This window comes from Battus philenor, unplaced genomic scaffold (genome assembly GCF_028537555.1).
Source record: "Battus philenor isolate CCGP_79_NKW_IND1 unplaced genomic scaffold, ilBatPhil1.0.hap1 SCAF_14, whole genome shotgun sequence".
In the NCBI taxonomy this organism is placed as follows: Eukaryota; Metazoa; Arthropoda; class Insecta; order Lepidoptera; family Papilionidae; genus Battus; species Battus philenor.
This window is the reverse complement of record NW_027181676.1, coordinates 3,472,278-3,484,461: the sequence shown is the minus strand read 5'-3', so window position 1 is coordinate 3,484,461 and position 12,184 is coordinate 3,472,278.

Here is a 12,184-nt window from a genome sequence, read left to right as displayed (position 1 = left end):
CATGTTGCTCATTCCTGCTTTAAGCCTTATATATTAGCATTACAAAGAGTGTCAACATGAGACTTTAAAATTCCTTTAGTTTTTTTATATAATATCTTCCATACTTCGGTTCTGTTTGATACAGACTTTTCTAGAAATTTCTATAAAGACTTAAAATACAACAAACCTAATTTCCATGACCAACTGCAAATTTTTGATACACTGATGGAAGGTTTGCCTAATGCACCATCCGATTACTGATCCGATGTGACATTTTAAATTCCTTGAGAAACTTATGTCATTATCCTGTGTTCCGCAACAATTTATAACGAATTCTGTGGAGACTGACACGCAAATTCAAAAGTGTGTATCATGCATTATAACTTCTAGGCTAAACTTTCTTAATATTTAATAAACAATTTGTTGGTAGTAATCATGCTATAAATTCATTTTTGTTCACTGATTTTGATCGTGGTTTCGTTTTTTCCTGCTAGAATCTCAACAACTATTGATACATTTTTTACAGGTTTTGTTCGACGACACAAGTTTATGATGAAAGATATCCAATCCCATCCTTTTTTTCTTTACTCTTATAGGCGTAGCATTTGACCTTCCTCTCACCTATTGTGAAGCGATGAATAAACATTTTCTCTATAATTAAAGATTCCAAAATTATAGCTTGCTGAAAACAACGATAATGGGTTTTTCCATTCCTTAGCTGTTCGCATTGTTAAAGTATTCACGGTTGAAATTAAAAAACGCACTAAAACAGTGCGAGTGGAAGAAATTTCAAAGTTGGGGGAATTCTTTTGTGTAATTCCGCTGCACACTCTCCAAAATGCAGTATAAACTGGCAACTTTTCGTCCATGCTCCAAGGTTTGAAGCTTGTTGTTTTGTGCTTTGTTGTCTCTAATTTAGCTACATTCCAGAAAATTTTATTTTGTTCATCGCCCAAAATCCTTTTTACGCGTTCTTGTCGTAATATTTGTCAGTTTTTTTCGTCAACTATTAAAATGCAGACGTTACTTTACTCTCTAAAAATATCCATCCACTTTTTTCGCAACAGGTTGATCTGGCCGAGTTCCATATTTAAAAACAAAATTCCTGTTCAGAAAACGCGTTAGTCAATTTCGTACCGCTTTGCGGTTGCGTTTAACCATAAACCATGCATTTTTCTTTTACGGTTTATTTCGCATTTTTTGCTATGCAACTTTAATAACTAATGGAACATTTGAAAAATACAAGGATTTTTTTTTAAATTTCAGTTTTTTCTAACAGCCAGATATAAACAGTACAACTAAAGACATTTTATTTATTCAACTTCTTACTCGTAAAATAGTTACGATCTTATAACTAATGTGGCTATGGTGGACTTGCGATCGTGGGTCGAGAGTCAATCTTATATAATTCAAATTTTGTGCATTAATTTGTGGCGTGCATATCGCGCGCCACTCAAACACCAAGCTCTTACCCACGTGACCGTCAATCGCATGGCGGCGGCGGCAGTGAAACAGATACATGACAGATGGCGCCACAGTAGATGCAACGAAAATCTGCATCGCGCTGTTGAGAGTCTCCGCGCTCATTATAAGGGCTAGCGGAGGTGCGGTCAACGCAGGAAGAAGCAACTGAAGATCAAGAAGCGACCGACGAACAAGATACAACCGACGAACTACCGAAGCACAAGAAGCTACCGAAGAACAAGAAGCTACCGTACCACGACCACTCCTACAAATTATATAGGATTGCCACTGCTCACAAATAAGTTTACAGAGGATAGGCAGCAGCGTCCTATGCGGTACTCATAATACCATATTGCGATCGCTAATTCGCCGGTCAAGTGTTGCAATTATAGTATATCCGCCCATAGATATCTTTGGGGGAATTCTATGCCCTATAGTGGGCGTCTATGGGCTAAAACGACGATGACGACGAATCATGTAAGACTATTATACTAATGTAAGAAGTATATGTATATATATTTATGTTATTATAATAATTCAGCATCGAATTCATTCTATGAAAGGTAAAACACCGTAACTATAACAATATAATTTGTCATCGAATCCGACGAACGTGTCACAGAATTATATCCCGCAATGTTAAATTTAATAATTACCTCGGAGTACATACCCTCGTTTATTTTAACTACATCCACGTAAAATTGTACGTATGACGTGGAGAGTGGGACCCGGAAGCCGACACTTTGAGGAACTACATTATTATAATAGACTGCTTTCACGAGACGTAGTTATGAAAGTGCGCCTTTATTACCTTGGAGTGTGAAATAATTATTCGCATCATAGTAATGGAATTCAGTTTAAACTTACTCGTATTCGATATTTGACAGCTTAATGGTTTTTGGTAAAAGTCTTCTAATTTTGAGATCGTGTATATAACCTTCACCTTCTTTGTGTAACAGATTATAATACTGGTTTTGTTTGATTTATAAAAAAAAATCTTTATTTGTTTATTTACTTTATTTTACTCTTTGAGTGAATAATGGCGATCAATTCGATAGATACTAGTATCAAATTAATTTCTTTGACACATCCCAATGTTGAAAATAAAACTACGAGGGTTTCAAACGCAGTCTATCTAAACTCGTAATAAACTGATTCGAGAATTTTTTTGTTTTCAATTTAACAATTCTCTTAGTGGTCCAGCTTTCCCAAACTTTATTATTATTTAAAAATACTATAGTAACATATGTTCTAGTTTATGGTAACCTAAGTTTTGTTATATATTAAGAGTAAGCATCGATTCTTAAATTAATTGTATTAAAAACTAACTATTTCACACAAAGTCCTTGATAGTGTACTCTTGTCAATTATAAAACCTTCTATTTATGATATAACCTAAAAATGTTTTAATAATATTATAATTCAACTAAAATACATAAAAATTATTTATTTCTTTTAATTAAATTCATTCTCCGGCAATGAATAAAGGAAGCATCATTAATAACGTTTTTTATTTCTCCCATGGAATTCTCTCATTGGTCTCTTTTGGCTACTTACAAAAATTAAATGAATACTGGTATTATTAAATTGATATATTGAAGCAGCTTCTGATTAAACTCTTTTAATGAACGCGAATAAAAAACAATCATTACGTCTACTAGACTGGACTCTTTACTATTTTCAAAAACATTTAAACGCGAAATGCCAATACAGTTTCCTCTTCCTTTGGATATAAAAATATCCAAAGATCACATAACAAAACAAGTATTATGACGTAGTCGACGATGTGACCTGGAATAAATTCATAATGAATTTATGTTCGTTGGATATAGAAACGAGAGGAATAAAGGCAAAATCTATATATGACCTGTTGAAGGATTTAGGCCAGTCAAGAGCGATCATCGGTTCAATTCTGGTACAGATTATAAAAGCAGAATTGGCTCAATCGTGGTGATTGTTTGCGTTTACAATTTTACCGGATTAAAAAAAATAAGTGCTGAAAGGCAATGCTCATAGATTTCTTTACATATTTTTGTTTCTTTCTTGCTGGATGCAAGCCAAGACTGATCATCGTTACGATCATTAGGGCAGGATTATGTCGAATAGAGTTCATTTAGACCGCTTATATCGTACATACTATATTTAATAATATGTTGTAAAATGTTATTTAATTATATTTAATATATTATAATAAATTGCCCTACACTACTGTATAAAAAAATAATACAAAATTATTAGAAACATATAATTTTATTCAGCCTTACGAAAGTTTCGCGATATCACTGTGTATTCAAGAGTTGAAGAGGAAATTTTGTCAGAGGCATCTCAGAGGTTAAATATTTTACTTAAGTAAGTACACAACAGGATTCGTAGAATCTTAACAAAATGTAATTTTTACGTAATGAAATTCGACTTTGTTGTCTAATCAACAATGAAGTATCGACTTTTGTTATTCAAATATGTTTCTGTTTTAATGGTTTTTTGCCCTAATAATTTATATAATTATTTTTTATTCGTTTAATTAATATCTAACATGGAAAACTTAAAGCTAACAAACGCTATTTTTAACTCTTAGCTAATTGACTGACGGCCAATAACAAGTTTTTACTTTTAACACTCTTATAGCTATTATAAAAATTAGTTTACAAGTACTGCGCGCTATACAAAGGTGAACAGGCAATAACTAAATAAGATATTTAATGGAATCAGGCGTTACCTAGCGGAAGTCCATCCTAAGTAAGAAAAGGACCAATATTTAGCCACTTCCGCACTAGTGCCAAACAGTCAGACTCTGTGTTTAGCACTACTCGGTGTAACATAACTCCTGAAGATGTCCCGTGGAGGGGTGATACACGTGTTGAGTCAATTAACGGTGGCAGTTGTGTAATTCGCATTGTTTGCCGCATACGCATTTATCAGCGGGCTGGCGGGCGGTGCGCTTTGTTGCACGACGATCACTGCATGTGCGGAAGTCGCTAAATATTGGTCCTATTCTAACTAAATAAGATTCCTTAAAAAGTTGAAAACGGTCGTCTTACACTATCCGGAGCCAGCGACTTCTGGCAACCTTAACCATGTCGTCGGTCCACCAAAGCGGAGCGTACCTTCGCCGCAACCACCGGCTTGTGATCGCCACTCTAGAACGTTTCGACCCTAACGGCTTTCGGTTGCACGAGCGATGTGCCCGCCCAGTAACATTTCAGATGAGCAATTCTTCGAGCTACATCGATGTTCTTGGTTGATTCCTATACTACATTGGTGTATCCATTTTATTACTATATTTCGTTTATTTAACAAAAGTACTATTTAAAAGACTCCATTTCACAGCACAGTAAATAGTTTTATTCCACTTTTAATACTCTTATAGACCAACTAGCATAGTTTCTACTAAACAACTTATCACTTCGATGGTTATCGAACGAGTGCCCGAGCTCCCGACTCAATAATCAAAACGCTGTTCCAACCCCACCACTCTCGATCCTTTTACTGGAAGCTGTCACAAAAGAGTGACGTGGTCGAGTAGTGTTGCCATTTAATAAAAATAAAACCACCTTTTATAAAATTTTTACAGTATGTAGTATTAACTTTGTTGTCTTGAGAATGACATGATAAAAGAACATATTAATATACATGTTTCAACAACAAATTGGTTGTAAATTTTTCTGTCAAGTATTCTCAGTGAGTAACAAAATAAGATCTTAACAATGCTATGTATAAATGCCTATACGTATACGTGTTTATCAGTTTTGATCCATCCATATGAAATAATTTCTAAATAACCAAGAAGAGTTCTTTTATATGCTACCCGCATATATTAAAAGTGCGTGGCAGTCAACTACTAACACCATCTATCCTAGTCATTTATAGTTTAACATCTGTGTGATTGTTTTAACAGCAACAAATATTACTTATCATGACCATTAGCAAAGTACAAACTACAATGGTTTAGTTTCTAAGGAACTTCAGGCGCCCTTCGTTAAACAACCAGACATTTACAGATAAAAAACCTTTCGGACATTTTTCCTCTCAACTTACAAATATGTCTGAAGAAAACAAACACTTTGATAACTTAAAAAACAAATAACTCGTCAACTAAATTTTAATATCTCAACTATAAGGATTACTTCTGTCTTAGTAATAAATTACCATTATATACGCGACCATAACGATAAGTAATATTCACCATATTCTTATGTAACGTATGTCTTATGTATAACATCCTTTCCAACCCAGAAACGCAAACATATTTCAGCGTGTAGAATAACTTACGTACAAAAACATTTCGAGCAATTTGTATTTTCTGTATCCGTTGCGAGAATATGTTAAAAAAAAAAAAAACAAATATTATTGTTGAAATATTCTCCGGACTACTTTGGAGTGAGACAGGAAATTATATTTCCGGAAACTCTTCAATCAAGTAACTACTTTTTTTACTCAGTGCTGACCCTGATGTAACTTATACATGTGTTAAGAAAGAAGTTAATCAATCTCTAGCACAGCAATAACTTATTATTATTTTTGAACATATGTCATTAATAACAGGTTGTCAAATATCTCCCTTCCGCTTTTTTGCTCTTTATTCAATGCTTTATAAAAAGTGTTACAGTGATCGGATTTAGTTCAAATATGCGCCGTTTTGTTCGATAATCTGTTTCCATCTAGACAGCAACTTCATAATACCTCCCTCGTAGAAGCCCCCCTCCTTATTTGCGAAGAACTCGGACAGCCACTTTTCATAAACCTCTTTTGAGTTCAACTTTACACCACCAAGGGCGTTCGCCATGGACAGGAACAGGTGGTAATCACTTGGCGCTATGTCCGAGCTATATGGTGGATGTGATAAAACCTCCCATCCGAGCTCCCGTAGCTTCTGACGAGTCATCAACGAAGTGTGTGGTCTGGCGTTGTCCTGGTGGAACACTACACCCTTCCTGTTGGCCAATTCTGGACGCTTCTGGTCGATCGCCTGCTTCAAGCGGTCCAGTTGTTCGCAGTAGATGGTAGAATTAAGCGTCTGGCCATATGGGAGCAGCTCATAGTGGATGATTCCCTTCTAATCCCACCAAACACACAGCAAAACCTTCCTGGCCGTCAATCCCGGCTTGGCCACTGTTTGGGACGATTCACCGGCCTTCGACCACGACCGTTTTCGCTTGATATTGTCGTATGTGATCCATTTTTCGTCACCAGTCACCATCCGCTTCAAGAATGGGTCGAGTTCGTTCCGTTTCAGCAGCATATCGCAGGCGTTGATTCGGTCCAGAAGGTTTTTTTGCGTCAAATCATGCGGCACCCAAACATCAAGCTTTTTTTGTATCCAGCCTTCTGCAGATGGTTTAAAATGATTTGGTGACTAACTCCCATCTCCTGGGCGATGTCACGAGATGCCACATGCCGGTCTAACTCGATGTAGTCCATGATTTGATCGGTATTTGTCGTCACAGGTCTTCCGCCGGCTGGCTTATCCATGGTGTCGTTTTCGCCGGCTCTGAATCGTCGAAACCATTCCTCCGCGGTTCGAAGTGATAGAGTACCATCCCCCAAAACACCATTAATCTCACGGAACGTTTCTCTAGCGGATTTGCCTTTAACGAAGGAAAACTTTAAAATAGCGCGAATTTCGGCGTTAGTGAACTCCATGTTTACACGTCTATAACTGTTGAACGCAATATCCAAACTAATCATGCATAGCGTCGTTTTGTAGGTTATGTCAAGACCTTTCAAATTATGTATAGTATTGCCAGATACGAGCTCTGTAGCGCTTTGTACATAGCCGCGTAATTCAAAAGACAAAAAGGCGGATGGGAGATATTTGACAACCTTTTACATATAATATTTTATTACTTAAGTGTACATTTATGACAAATACATGATTATTGGAAACAGAAATCATTACAGAAGTGAAAGTGTAGTGTCAGTTGGTAACATTAAATAACGTGTTTATAAAAAAAAAACTTTTAAAGATATCGTTATATTAATTTTAATGTACATGTCGAAATTCTGTAATTTCAGCTGGTACCGACAGAAGATAAAAGATACACCGCGCAGTAGAATTGACATTAACAAAGAAGAATCGACAACGTCACGACATACACGTTACTACATATTAAATTATTGTTTTCTATCTTCTCTGCAGTGTTTATGCTGCTAGAAACTTAATTTTTACTAACAAATAAGCTTTTACAACTTGAAAGCTTTTACATTTATGACCAATCACCCTGTATATGTATTAATGTTACATAAGAAACATTTTTGGCCGAAGCGCATTGTATAATTATAAATAAGCGTGCTTACTCGGACGCAAAAAGACCATCAACTTTATTTTTATTAATTTATTAAACTCTATTGCAATCTCATAAAAAAGGTTTAAGTGTACTAATGTCTTTAAGCATTCTCTCGGTTATGTGTTTAAAACATTACATTATTATATTTATCTTTGACATCAAACACTGCCTTTGACTCGGCTTCATGAATAAACGAAACACGTGGTTCAGACGAGGTCTTTAACGTACTAATTAAAATTGCTGAATTTCCTCATTACGCTTGGAAGCTCACGTGCGGTTTCCTCGACAAATATTAGACGAATAGTTAAAGCGAAAATCATACCTTGCGAATTGAAATTAAATATCAAAAACGGTTGCTTTCGTCCTAAATGCTTAAAATAAATTTTATTTTTACATCCGAAAATAAATCAGGTTATATATAGATTTCCGAAAATTATTAATATACTTTCTTTTAAATATTATGAGGAATCAAAAATTCTGAGCGCCGTCATATATATACCGCTTGGAGACGGTTCCGACAGTGCTGAAGCGAGCGTCGTAAGAGCCTTTCGAAAAATGGAGTTTCACGATCAGAAACGGGCTAATAAGCGCCAATTAAGTTTAAATTGTGATGTAATTAACATAGTCTCTGGCTATTGTGAGAACATAACGAAAGTTTTTAGAGAAGAGTGAAAAACAAATATCCAGTGATGGACTATCAACAAAACACGAGAAAAACTGCTGCAAAAAGTTTCCGAAGGAATTTCTCATATCAGCGTAGAAAATGATTACCGATATAACCCTGATCTTCCAGAGGGCAAAGTATCTTGAAATTCCAGAAGATTTCCATCCAAAAACAAAACCAAAACAAACTCAAAAACTGTCTCTAGCACAACCAGTGTTGTTGTAAGTATAGCAGTTAATTACTCCACTATGACACTGATTTTTATATCCATAAAAGAAAATTATAATATTATCGTCATTTACTTACTTCCTTATATTATATACACGTGAATACTGCCCTGTTCTTCATGTCTCTCATCACGATCTAAAGGTTATCTGGTAGAAATTTCCTCGAGCGATGATACCGCGTCTTTTACCTGTACATCAATTGTTTCTTTTTATTTTGTTATTATCCATTTTATTTTGTTCATTTTTTTACATGTACATATTAATGTATGTATAACTGTTATAACTTACAGCACAGAGAAGTTACCTCCAACTTCGAAACCCTTAAGCAAGCTTCATTCGCGCAACAAGCCATGAAATTTCTGTACGAGATCGAATCAGGATTGAGGAGGTCCGAAGGCGAATCGTTATATCTCAGGGGATTGGCAAGTTGAAGTAACAGTACATAGGCCACATAGTGCCTAGAATAGATGACCGCTGAAGCCTTAAGGTCCTAGAATAAAGACCACGGATTGACAAACGCAAGGCTTATCGTTAACGACGTCAGAAAAATCTAAATGCGGGCCGCTTCCAACTGGCCAAGTAATAGTAGACGTCTTTAGGCTGAAAATATAAATAATATAAACGTATAAAACACAGGTTTTAACCGATACTAAATAAAATAAAAGCAACAAAGAATTTTTATATATCGCGTGACAGAAAGATAATAACCCTCATGCGTTTCGTACTTAAACTAATAGGATTAGGTCAGAGCTGAAGCACGGGAACCCTTTTCACTTTCCTTTATTGCGCGTCACATTTTTTACCGCACGGTGGCATCATTTACCTCGATTTATGTGATTAGAACGAGATAGTAGAAGAAAACAGTGGCAACGTCTTATAGTTCGTGAAACGATAATTAAACTGTTTCTCGATTGTTCCAGATTCAAAACATCAATTTAAATGCTATCGAATTTTACATATATCTGTATATATGTTATATAAGTCAAATGATCTGTTTGCAGTGTATAGTGGATAGGCCATCTAACCTAAACTTACTGATTGGTTTCGTGTTAGGGAAGAATCAACATTATTTATTACCACGCCAAAGAAATAGTAACATTTCTGTATACCAAAGAGCATTACAATAAATACTTTTTTAATAACCTCTTTGCCATATTAACGTTCGAATTGATTATACATTTAATTCTTTTCCTGTCAAATTTTTCTCTTCTGGAATTCTTCTCCTAACATACATAATTGATCACGGCAAATAAGCAAAATAGTAAATTGATATAGACAAATTCATAATTTAAGCTTCGTCTCCGTCACTTTTTGTGACTCTGGAAATAGTTATGTAAATCAAATTTCTGTTAAGTTGCTAACAATGTCATATTATTGAGAATTTCAAATTAAGATCGATTTGCATTTGTAAGCATAAGTTATAAAATTGAAATTTAACAGATGACCATCCAGTAAGTCTTCCGTTTTACTATTATATACGTTTATGTTATATAGTATTGTTTTATATATAATAAAAGGATTATTGCTAAAAGGTGTAAAATGTTTAAAGAGATAAATGTTTAGATCATTCGCTGTCACCCAATGTACGATACACTTTATTCAAAAATTTATTATTTCATAAATAATAAGTAACGAATCGCGTAGCCTTTTTAAAAATTCCGATTATTATATACTAATATCAATGATTATTTATTACCTGTACCTTAAGTCATTAATTTGTCGCATTCCTTTAAAAAAAATAATGTCACATTTATTAAAATGTTCACTTCATACGGAATGATAGATGTAAAATCTTCAATACTTTTTACAGACAAATATGCTATACATTCCTTTTAAATTATGAAATACAAAAAGTGATCTAATTTTTAAATAAGTTTTTTTTATATGTCTAGATTTTTAATTAACTGAAAAAATCAAGTTTATATATTTTTATGGAGAACAATAATTTTAATACTACGAAATATTCATGGCAGTACGCGCTCATTTGCCAGTCACGCCGGGTAAAGAAAAAAAAATGTGTCAGCGAATCTAGTCTGCATTCGCTTTTAGCATTCGCGACTTAGTTTTTTTGTGTACACGATTTCTTTACATATAACATATGAAGGAATGATTTTACCCTATATAAAATTTATAAAATTAAAATTTATACGTACAATTTGCAATATAAGACATAATAATATAACACATACTATAATTTTAAGACTAGAAATGTTGCAAAAAATAATAAAACCATTTTTTCCTATAATACATTGAATACCGATATATCACGGTAGTTTTATAGCTTGTTTTCAAATTTCGAAATTTGATGTCGCTCGTATAATGTCTTTCCTCCCCTTAGAACACAAGGATTCTCTCAATTTATTCCTAAGATGTGAAATTTATGGTGATTTATAGTTTCCAATATAGCGTACATCTGTTACTACTATTTCTTCTTTTCAGCTGATAGATGTCCACTGCAAGAGACAGGCCTCCCTCGGTATTCTCCAAGATGACACGTCGACACGTTAATTTGAAATTAGATATTTTAAGGTAACTTATTTAAATATTTTTAAATAAAATTTTTATAGTTTGATTATATCATATTATATATGCTTAAATCGAATATGTTCACAACATATTCGATTTAAGCACTCTATGACAAGAAATTTTCACTGTGAAACATTTATACCTAAGGCGTTATACGAGGTATAATTATAACTACATCAATATATAATTTACAAGGATAACGCGAAACTAGATAGATACTTCATTTAAATAATATCTTTTTCCTTTTGCCCGCTAAGTTTCTTTTACCTGTACATTCCGAGCCTGATGTATTTATTATCTACACAGCTTATAGGCTTATTTTGATATTAATAAAAGATATAATACATCAAATGTTGATTAAGAAAATTTTGAATTTAAATTTTTATTAAAAATTTTGACACCAGGTTTGCGACCGCAGGCAAGATATATGCGATTCGCCGTAGCCAGAAGTAATAACAAAGTTCGACGCCTTCCGTAACCCGATTTAATGCATGTGAAATAAGTTCCGATCTTTATCCTTGGAATATTTCACTTGTTTACAGCAGAAATATAGGTCGAGGGAAAAGTTTGTTCCTATTTTTTTTCGATTCATTTTATTATGACAAATATACATTTGATTATAATATGTTACATGTCTTATTTTGCAGGTAGAGCGCAAAACAGATGACCGCTGAAACCTTAAGGTTCTGGCGTGGAGACCATGGACTGGATTAGCGTAGAACGTACCTCAAGGCTCCAAAAAACGCTGGATGCAGGCCGCTTGCAACCGGTCCTATTGGTAACATATTGAGGAGATCTATGTCCAGCTGTGGGCGTTCTACGGCTGAAATAATGATGCTTTCATTTTTATTAAGTCATACCCATATGTACATTATATTATTGAAGGTATTATTGAAAGGTTTAAAAATAAAACACCACTAAAGCCTTATTTTGTCTTACAAGCAGCTCCTGATGAAATTATGATAAACATGCATGAGAAACTGAGAAAATTCCAGTAGACGCTGCATGGGTAGACCGCCCACTAAATGAACCACCGATAT